The sequence below is a fragment of the Necator americanus genome, chromosome II (genome assembly GCF_031761385.1).
Source record: "Necator americanus strain Aroian chromosome II, whole genome shotgun sequence".
Lineage (NCBI taxonomy): Eukaryota > Metazoa > Nematoda > Chromadorea > Rhabditida > Ancylostomatidae > Necator > Necator americanus.
Genome location: NC_087372.1, coordinates 6,977,782 through 6,989,563, shown reverse-complemented (window position 1 = coordinate 6,989,563; position 11,782 = coordinate 6,977,782).

Genomic DNA, 11,782 nt, shown 5'->3' with positions numbered 1-11,782 from the left:
GTAAGAAACAGTTCCGTATACACTGATACAGGAAGAGATGAACGGATTCACCCTACTCCCCACAATCTACGACTCCGTATAGGCATTACCCGCTTGAAACTCGTACCACCCCAGATTCGTGGGGTGATGCCTTTAACTTCTCTCAACTGGCCTTGCCTTGTCTTGTCGGCTGCACACAACTCGCCCGGGTACCCCTTGATGCGCACCCGGTAAGATGTTCGGCTGCAATTGCATGATCGATGTTCGAAACCGCACTGGAGCCGATGGAAGCCTCTCACTCCTCCATGATCGAAAAATTGGCATCATACTGGATTAACTTCATGGTCGTGTGTAAAAAAAAGAGTTATTTGAGTTTTGTATTCCTGAAAGGGTAAGGCCTTGAACAAAAGAAGAAAGCCCCTAACACTGGTAGTGTAATACCGCCGATACGTTAATACGTTTAAAAGAAAGTGTGAAAGTATTAAGAAGCGTTTTTGGAGGTTTTAATGTTTTATTTTTCTCAGATAGTCTTGTTCTGTACTGCTAATTAACTGGAAGGATGCTGATAATGCAACAAAGGTTGATAATGGAGTCGTAAAAGTTGACATTTTGGAAATTATGTCATAACCAATTTCTGTGCTTCGCTAAATGTTTTTAGTGGCAACAAGTAAGATTACTAGAATTCCTATGTATTTATCCACATTCTTACTGCATATTTTGCCTGTCTTGATCCTTTTTGAAATGTTTTAGCTGGTCAACCATTTATATCATGCTATACATATACTATATGTAAGCAAATGGTATATTTTTGAACATGGATTATGAAATATTGTGTAACCTACAAAAATAACTTCCTTTGCTCTTTGCCTTTCTTTTGCTTTTTCTATTTCTTCTCACTCTCTTATTATTTTTCCATGCATTTTATAAGGCAGTGTAGGCAAAAATAAAGGTACTCGAATCCATAAAAGCACGGATGATTCGTTCTTGCAATAACTTACTTTTAATTTTTAATCCTAGGGTAAACGTAGGTTTGTCATGTTTTCTTTATTTTTTCTAATTTTGCTGCTTGCTGCTTGCTTATTAATTAGACAGTTCATTATGTTCTATTCATTTTCTAGGTATTAATCAGAAACATTTATTTATAGTGCTTTATAAATCCTTGTTAGCAAAGAAGGAATATCCTTCCTCATTTCTATTTTTATTGCCGAAATGGGAAAGTTATTGTAGAACAAACGTGCACAACATCGTCGTAATACAGGTCCAATAATTTTTGCAGAACAGTTTCAAATATTTTGTTTTTTTCTATTTCGATTTTTTGCACATCTTCAGTTCAGCTTCCTTTCAAAATCCCCCGCCTCCGTTCCCTTCAGGATGGCATTGCCTGTAACAAGCTATGTGGCCGGCTTGACCGCGAAGGAACAAAGCACCGCGCCGCATTTTACGTGCTTTTTCCACTTGGGTGGTCTCAAGAAGGCGTAATCCAGCAGGATACGGTCGTTTTTCAACGCGTTGAAGGCGTTTTTTGCGTACCCTGGGGAAGCGGGTTCGGGCTGGAATCACCGAAAGTAATGTATATGAGGCAATCGACGAAGATTCGGCTCGGCCGCAATGTTCATCCCTCGGAAGTGCTCGAAACGGCACTAAGCTCACTTGGTCTATGCAGAAGATAGTGTTTGAACGACTTGTTTTAAAGAAAAACTATATCGAGGAATATTTATTTGTTTATTGCAGTAACATCAGAGGGTCATCGTAATCGCCGTAACAAAAATGGAAGTCAGAGTTCCGTATTGTTGTTACAATTTATTTATTTTTCTGCTCTGTTGGGTGCTTACTATTTGTTTGGGTGGTTGCAGGAGGCAACAGGAGGTGAATTTAATTAAAAAAAACTTTGAACAGACAGTTTGTGAGCGACAACTTCCCTGCACGACCGCACTGCTAACCCGCTGTGGCCCCAATTTTCTCAGTCCTATAATCTGGATTCATTTGTGTGTATTGAAGTAAACGAGAGAGAGAGAGTGAATTAAACTGTTGTGAATTTATTCGAGAAAATCTTTATCGATAGATTACTCTGTTAATTTTGGACAGACAGAATTATATATTCCAGAACTGGTGAAAAATGCTCAGTTATCCAATAATTCTGCAGAGTAGAGAGTTGTTCAGAGAATGAACCTTGAAAGAGAAAGAACAATGGAAAAAAAGATGAGAAGGTTTGTGCGTGGAAGCAGCTGTTCGACAGAAAAATGCATGAAAGAGCCGTTTTTCCTCTCAGGAGAAGAATAACATGCTATCACTTGACAACTTTACCTTGTCTATTAAAATTTATCGACTTTTTTCTTTTTTACCAACAAGACATGATGCATTTGGTAGTTGTTGCACATATGTCTATACCAGCACTGTGGCAGCAATTTTTATATATATATATATATATTTTCCGGGCAGAAAGCGAAGATTTCTTAGAGATTTTTTTTGTTTTTTTTTCTAGTTCCTTTAGAAAAGTGCTCTTTAACTACATGAAAATATTGCCAAAAACATTCGTGCTCAAAGTTTTTCTGTCCTCTTAATCTCCAGAAATTTTTCAACGCCTGGGAACTAGTTCCCAGGAGTTAGTTAAAATTTAGATAAGGGAATAAGGGAAAAAGTTCAATATTGCACCAAATTTGGAGTTATGAGTGCAAAGATAGTATATCCGCTAAGGTTTGAGAAAATGGGCGTATATGGGAAGTTGAAGGAGAAGCAAAGACGTAGCCCTCCATAAGCATAACGGAAGACAATTCTTCTGCAAAAGGAGCTTTTTGCAAAGCTTTCAATTTTACGACCTTTTTTCTTAATTCGAAAGTGAAAAGTCAAATTTATGCATCCCTTGCGTCAATCTATTTGACAAAAGTATGCAATAAAACTTAGAGGAATATTTGTGTGCACTCGAATCAGTACTTCAGCTTTACTTCGAAGATTCTCTTACCGCTGATTGCAACAGATTCTCGATCTGTTGGATTCTCGATCTCAGTCGAACAAAGCTTTGTCTTAGTGTGCTCTTTACAGCGCTAACGCTTGTAATTTCTTGACCAATCGTCTTCTCTTTCGAGGTGTCTTTTTTTTGCCTTTTACAGTAAGTAGCACCTTCTCATCTTTTCTTCCTTCAAGATTCACTACAGAAAAAGAAAAGAAAGAAAAGAGAGAAAGAAACCCACAATGTTTTTTTTTTTTAAATTCATCGAACATTTCATTCAAAATAATCTCCTATTTAGCAAACAATCATGCTGACTTAATGCGTTAAAGTTATCTTTTTCCTTTCGACGTTGCTTCCTTCACAGTACTGCATTGCCCAGTTACGACCTGGTCCAAAAAAAAAACGAGGAATTTCGAATGAGGCAAATGCATTCTCATCTGCACAGTCAAAAGAAGCCCGCAGTTAAGCAACGACATACGAAGTTTTCAGCGATTATGATGATTTAAGCTTTGTCAAAACGAATTTATATTGCAAATACTTGAGAGGTGAGGGATAAATTTGAGGATTTTCGAACAGCGTGGACGACTTTTCAACTTAAAATAGAGTAAAAGAATAAACCGTCTGCGTTGATCAATCGTTATACGTCAATCCCTTCGACAAATAAAAAATCCATATATTTATTAATCTGATTTAGTTGAGTTATATTTGATGGACAACCGGCGAGATTAAATTCAGAAGTGTAGCGCAGTTGGAAAGAGGTTCGCCTGTGAGTGCACAATCGGCAGTTCAAAACCGCCCCAGTGTCAACCAAACGTTTTGTTTTTCTGAGATTGATAGATTGGTACCAAACCTGTCTGTAGAAATAAAAACGCTGGTTTTACACATTGGTTGGCACTCGAAAGGCTTCACATGCGTCCAAAGAACGTCAAAAGATTCTGAATTGAAGTCGAACGGCGCATCCCCATAGGGATTGATCAACGCCGTTCACACTTTTGCACTTTGGTTTTTTCTCTCAGTTCGCATTCATATTGTACACATTATACCCCATTGAAGGCCATAATAGCCAACGTTGATTGACAAGCCATAAGAGTGAATTTTAATTTTCTCTTAATTCTTAGATTTCAACACAACTACTGCGTTGAAGAGAATTTTCTCCTCCTTCTTTACGGATTTTCCTTCACACAAGTGATTGGAAAACAACTATCTATACGAATCATTCTGCTTAAAACTTAACCAACACTATAAAATTCATTGGACGTATGTAAGAAAGAGCTGTAAGAGTGTTTGTAGTAGGTGAAGAATTATTTAGTCATTTTTTTTCGTCTTGTTAAATATTGCTTGAATCCGAGAAATATGAGACTGGCGTAGTTCTGGTTCTCCATTTTTGGTTCTAAAGATAATTCCGAAAAAAAAACTTTCCAATTTTTAATGCAGTCATTACCAAACCTATTCTGCTCTAAATTTGACCAGTCACTTTATTGCTTTATTTTTTTTTTTCGAAAATAAAGAAATCCAAGTTTGTAAATTAAACTTTTGTGTCTGGAAATTGTGAATTTCACAGTTCATTGTAATCTTTGGAAAATAGTTCACATCCAACGCAGTTAGAAATATACAAAATCGCCGCCTTATCACGATTTTTCTTCTTTTTTTTTCGTCTTCTATCGGAACGCTATCTGCTGATTGCTGGCCATTAATTGTCCCACTGGGACAGTTTCTGCCTGTCTTTAAATAAATATGTGTGGTCGTTATTTGACATACATAGCTGCGGGGCGGTATCGCGGAACATTTTGTTGAAGTTCTTACACTATTAAGAAAGTAAGAAGAATTAAATGCTGTTACGCATTCGAGTTAAGGACCATTCTAGAATGATGAGCGTTGAAAATATGGATTGTTCCAGAGTGAAGAGTAATTTTAGTTCCTATACGTAGTTAAGTCCTTTTCCGTTTAGTAAATGTAGAGTTAGTTGCTAAGTGATAAGGTGAGAAAGGTGTGGGTGAATCTCCTAGAAACGGATCTGTTGACTCGAAGAAAATGCAGTCGAGTAAGCGGTAATCAGTTACAGCGCACCTCTTCACTTTTTTCCATGTTGTCCTTTCGGCCGACGACTTTTCGTAGTTTTGCGATTGTGAATCGCTCTTTGTACCTTGAGCACGAATTCTAAACCAGAGTCCACTTTTCACATTCGGCGTTTTTCTGCTAGTTGCGTGCGGTCGGCCGCTTTCCGAGTGCACATTTGTCGGGCGCAGAACCGGGTTCTTGAGGAACTTCTTTGGCCGCCTCATTACTAAAACAAACTTTTATATTGTATGGTAGCTCTTTTGTATATTTTACTCATTGATTTAATTGTCATTGAACATCGACTCATTGTGAACGATGTGTTTGTGCACTTGTTTCCACCACTTTTATAAGTTAGAAATATTAAAACCTACTTCTTTGAGAGCCTTTTTCCTATTTGAGTGGGTTGTGTTTAATCCTGATCGAATCTAAACAAGGAAGAAGGTAGTTTTTATGCTTTGTTAACGTTATCTCTTACCTTTTTTGATGTTTAAAATGTACGTTCTAGGGCTGTACTGATTACATAGCTTTTTAGCGATCGACAGTGTAGTTCAAACGATTCAGAGCTACTTTCTCGCGAAAAAAAACCTTTGATAACTTCTTCCTGGTAAAAATAACTAATGGCAATTAAGTGTAGTGTCAAATAACGACTCTGGCCTATTTAAAAATTCATTGAATATTAGATGATGTCATATTGTTTGAAGATCTCAAAAAGTAAAAGGGTTTTCTCTTGGTGATGTCGGGCTGATACGAGTTACTCCTAGACGTCAATTGTTTCGTGGTTTTTGTTTTGAAGTTGATTGAATCCTTACGCTTAATTTTCAGATAAAGCGCGGAACTCTTCTTTCCAGCACTTTTCATTTTGTTAATTCACATTCGTCCAGCGATTTTTTTTCGCCTTTGCTTTCTGGAGAGTTTTCGGGGATGTCTGCTTTGTTTTTCCTTGTTGCTATTATCAAATTCTCTTCACAACCTCCATTTTTTTTTTGGAGCTGTTTTTTTTGGAAGTAAACATCGTTTTTCTTAGAATCACATAGCGTTTCTATTTCATGGTTTTTTGTTAGAATTATTTTTTTTTCGTAATTGTAACAGAGATTTTGTCTTAAATCGCGAATTAAGACAGCTTTCAACGCTGAACGCGATTGCTCGCTTACAATTTTTTCAAATCCTCTCTTTTTTTTTGCATACACCCTTTCTCTCTCCACGAACTGGTCCTCCCACACATTTTTTTTTTTTTGTGGAGAGGCAGGGACTGCGTTTGCACTGGCACGCGGTGCTGTAGGTGAGCTGATTTGTGGTTCTTGAGGAAACAATCAATATCCACGTAATGAACTGCAGAATTATGTCTGTGAAGGCTTGAACGCTATCAAAACACGAAATAGACAACAATATTTCATGATAAATTTTAAAAATGTCCTTGCGAATATTGCTTGCGTTTCCTTCCGCGCGATTAATCGCATCGTCGCCAACGCAGACGAGCGATTTTTTCCAAGCCTCAAAATGAGCCTTCTGCGCAATTCCTAATGTGGCATTCCTAAGTAGCAGCGCATTCTTGCAGCCTTCCGTTTTCGCAAAGGCGATGCGAGTTTTTTACGATTCAAAATCGATGTCAATGCAATCGGAAATAGAGTCGAAAATTTTCTCGACGCGAAGATCCGTGTTCTTCTCGGTGTGCACGTCGATTTTGTCGCAAAATTCGCAACATATGTTGCTCGACTGCAAGAACACAGGTTCAAGCATTTAGTGCTTGCGTGTATATGTCAACTCATCATTCAGCTTACTAGTACAAGTCGAACGTTCATTTTATGGCGGCTCCGAGTATGTAAGCGGTACGTGTATGTATATGTATGTGTATGTGTGTGTGAGGTTTGAAGAAAAAGGTGGTTGAACTAACTCGACACTTGGCAGTGCTTTTTCGTTCCCTGTCCTTCAACATGGACTGGTTTCTCGAGCTGCATTCGCACTGAAGTTCCGTTTTTCGGCGTTTATTTTTATTCTCTTCATTTATAAGACAGGACTTTTGAATTACTCCGGTTTTTGTCCGCCTTCGTTCGAAAATTCTTTCCAGATGCAGTCAAATTTTCCTTGAATTGATGCAAATCGCATACGTTGTATTCGCATTTTGTTGAATCAATTCTTATTGAATTTGTTTCGAAGTAGACATGAAATTGCAGAATGCACTACGTTTTTGATAAAACATTCAGAAACATGAATATGTATTGCGTTATTCGAAGTTCAGAGATTTTTTTTCTGAACAAAAAAAAAATGATTTGTTACAGGTTTAGTTGATTGTTTCAATTTAAAATCGCTATCGATTTCTACTTTGAAAGATGCGCTTTGAATCAATGAATCTCATTTTTTTTCTTTTCTCTGTAATTGATTGTGAGAACAAGAACGTGGCTGCTTTCGCAGTCATCGCTGCTCAAGCGAGGAGAAACTTTCCTGAAAACTTCACAAAGTTCTTAAGGGGACTTTGCAGTGGTTTTCCGGATTATTTTAACTGGTACAGGCTCTTTGTCTTGTACGGACAATTTTCCAAATAAGCTTATTTTTGCGGAAGTCTATGAAGGCTTGTGGAGAAGGTTGCATTGAAAAATAATAGTAGGGTGTCTTACGGAAAGTGCTAACCAATTAGGACTTCATCGCATGACAAAAAGATTGGTTATGAGAGTGTTCGGTTATTTGTCGCTCGTTTCCCTTTTACTTTTCGTTCCTGACGATTTTTTTCTCCTGATAGAGAATTTGCAATATTCATGGTTGATTTATAACTAGGTTAGAGCAACTTCAAGCACCTACACATTTGAATCTGGTCATTCACCACCCACGGTTTGTTTCGTATTACTGTAATGATCAAGGGGAATCTGTGTTTGCATCAAGCGCAACGATGAAATATGGGAGCCTTCGAAACGTTTCACCCCAGTCATATGAGTTGTCGCATTTGGTCTAGATGAGTGCTATCCTGCCACATTTTGTTACTTTACTGCTATTGCTGTGCGCTTAGTGCATAGCTGGTTTCACTTCATCTCTGTCGCTCTCGTTCTCTCTCTACCACTCTCACTGTTTCTTTCGAGAAACGAGCATGACAGTTCGGGTTTCCAGTTTTGATTCGATCGCTTTTCTGATATATTAGATGTGTTTTTGAGGTATTTAATGCCCTCTGCTTTCACATTTATACTGTTTTGCTGTGTGAAGTCTAGTAAGTGCTTTACGTCAGTGGACGTACCACAGCTTCGTTCCTATGGTCAAAGAAGACTAACCAATCCGAGAAAAGGTGACCCTAATAAGAAATGAGTTATGCCATTCATTCCCTATCGGTGTTTCGATGTTTCGCAGCGATACGGGGTGCACCACGAGCGTAGTTTTGTCGCTCATCGTAGATAGCAATGACTAAAAGATCGAGGATGCCGCGATACCGTATTTGCGACACAGTAAACTTGGTTTCTACAAGAGGATAGAGGTGCCAACTCCGGCGACGCTTGGCGACAGATTGTCTACTAACGACGTAGCGCGTATCATATCGCAAGGTGAACGAACTATGAACGGTAAGTAACACGCCGCTCGTTCGTTTTGTTTGGAAGTTTTCGCACGAAAAAATAGAGGTTTGTTTAAACTTACGGTGGATTTCCTTTGGAGAAGAACAGCTTTGATGGAAGCGAGAAGAATGCGTCTTGACTACTGTGTTTCTGTATGCAAACTTATCGCTAGTTTACCGTTTACTTTCTCCTTTGTACAATTTTCCTCACTGCTTATCGTTGCTGCACTGTAAAGGGTGGAGCTGACCTGAGAAATCGCAAAGCGTGCAGCAGTGTTTGGTTTAAATGGGTATATTATTCCGCAGTTCCTGGATGAACATAGTGATGTGGTTTTTTGGAACTAACGTCGAACGACACAAACGTATGCATTGTATAAATTTTAAATAAATTGGGAGATTCCACAGTAATTTTCAAATTTTACGGTAGAATCTCCCAAATGTCCCCTTCCCCCTTCTCTTCTTCTTCTATAGGACATTGAGTCCTGTAGAAGAGGATGGTATCCGACAAGAAACCTGTGCTGATGTGAGAAAAGTGCAATGCAAACGGAACGTCCATCCTCTTATTCATTGCTGCTCACTGAAGAAGGCAGTGTAGCACGAACCGAGAGCTGAAGCTCTATGTGTATGTAACGTCGTGAATGTACCGCAATTTCGCGTTTGTTGCGGTGCTTGAGAGGAAAAAGTAGGGTAGATTTTTGGAAAATTTGTGAGAACTTGGTGCCGTCTTCTCTTCAGTGAATCTGTCTAAACTTATCGACTTTTTGCACACAAAGTCAGACGATAATCAGCTCAAGTCAGTTCCGTCTTCAGCTTTCCGCTTGAGTGATTTTTCTTATAATGCACTCATTTAGTGTTTACAATCAATCTTTTTCCAATCTCAGTTGAGCTCGGTGCTCTCAATGTTGCGAAGGGGGTTCTTCGGATGGCTGGTCTATAATATTGTTGCACTGATTCAGTTCAGGTTCCTTCTGTTTTTAGGAAGTCCCCTCTATTTGATAATATAACGGATAGTAAAAAAAATATTTCTTTTCCGAGTTTTTTCTTTCATTCGTTCCAAGTTAGGCCTTGAGTCTGATGATGTGCACCTTTTCACAATAAACCTTGGAAAACGCTGTTAACTGAAATATTCGAAGAAATATGAGTTATTTTCGTAGCAGTTGGTGAACAGCAAGAGTTTCTGCAACAACTCGACATTCATGTAGCTTCTTTCAACCAGAAAAATGCAAAGTTTCTCTCGCGTCCGTTGCATGGCTTTTCTCTAAACAGTTCCAGTAGAAGGGTTGTACTCTTTTTGTTGCTCAACTGAGTCTGCAAATTTCTTACAGCTGCACTTTTGCCGTGTTCTTTGAGAATATGAAGGTATTTCAGAATTGTTCACGAACAAAATTCTAAAGTAATACATTTAAATCAGTATCCTGTTTTTTGGGAAGCTTTCAGCTATATCAAGCGCCTGCATACTGCACTGGTTGCACAGATTTCATGACGAGACCATTAGCTGACTTTTTTCTATACTTCAGTTTTTTTCATGTAGTAGAAAAAGTTCCGTGCAGTTCCGAGGCAAGTCGGTTAAACATTGACGCGGGAATGTGAGGATTCATTAGATATCGTTTTCCGATAGAGCACTCATTATTGATTCCTAAATGTTTGAGGATGGCGAACAAATGTTAAAAAATTGCATATGTGTGGGGATACTTTTCTGGTGTATCCTCATTAGATGAAATTTCCTACTTCTGACTTGTAGAAATTGTTTTATAAACTAATATAAATACAATAATATATTCTGAAATTACTGTAGTAGTGAAGTGTCATTCGTTGTTTTACGATTTGTCTGACTGGAAGACTTAATTCTATCCTTATTGCAAATTATTGCGAAAGCGTTCGTCCTGGTTTGATTCCTAAGTTGTCCGGGATCTGTCCCAATCGGAATGATTGGCTAAAATGAGTGCGGTGGTGCGATTGCGAAAAGTACATTGCTACCGTAGCGTTCGGTTTGGGGAATGATGTTGACGTATGTTCGTTCAACTGTTAATGTTGAAGTTGTTGTTATGGGAGCTTCGATGCTTTATTGGAATATCGAATATTTGATCCCTGCAGAATATTGAATTAAGAAAATTATAATAATACTTAAGCTAAAATTATGATCATTTTTCTTTCTTTCTTTTTTTTTTCGTTGTCTGTTTTTAAGAGTACCACGGAGTGTTCTCGTTTATTTCTTTGACTAGTTCTGATATTCTGATTAAAATACACCGACCTGAAGCGGCAAAAAGATTTCTGCTCTGCTACTGCTCATACCTCATACCTCATACTGCAATTACAACTACAATCTTTCATCCATGGGTGGTGACGGAAACTTGTTGGAAATGCTTTTTCTGTATTGATGCTGTTTGAACAGTTATTCGTCGACGGGACAGTTAAATATCACAATTACGTAGCTTCCACGGGAACCAGAAAACACGAGTAAAGGATTTTTATTTAAAGATTTTTATTTATTTTTTAGGATTGTTCTCCGGAAGATTTTTCCTATATAATATGATTTTGAACTGAAGAAATTACGTATAAGGAGTCACTTCAGCGCAATTGTCTTTTGTTAGTTGCATCACTCACGGATTAAGCTGGGATGGCGAACTACACTAGCTTTACAGACGCCCCATGTCCATTGGTTGTGAAAAGTGTTCTTTTTTTCGCTCATGCGGTATTATAGCCATATAATATCGAAGACAAGGTTTCACATACCTACAATAACAATCGAGTTACTCAAGTCGAAAAAAAGCCGAACGGCAACGTGAGAGTTGTGAAGAGTCTGTTGCTGTTCGATTCCGGTTCTGCGATGTTAGTTCGTGGAAGGGAGGAGATGGTGTGCATTGAGGAGCAAGGCTTGATCGCATCATCGATTTGCAACGTTCCTTCATGCATCAGGCTGGGTTTTCGCTCTAAGAACCGGAGAAAAAAGCGGAAACGCCTTGCTGGAAGCCATTTTGACATCCGGTAAACGGTCGGCTTCACAAATTCTTAATTTCTCCTTGCCTTTTGCGTAATTTTCACTTGATCCGTTACTGTTCGCCTAGACATTGTGACATCGCTTCATGTGAACGTTTCGCTCTACCGTGGTGAATATTCTTGGATTCGCTGCTTCGAGCGGACGTCCTGTAGGTGATGTAGCGAAGTGTTCGGTGTTTGCGCGGCGTGCGCTGTTCGTTTTTCGGTTCGACACCACCCGTCCCTCAATCCTCTGTCTGTCCTCCACTCATTTCTAAATTTGGCTTTCGTAT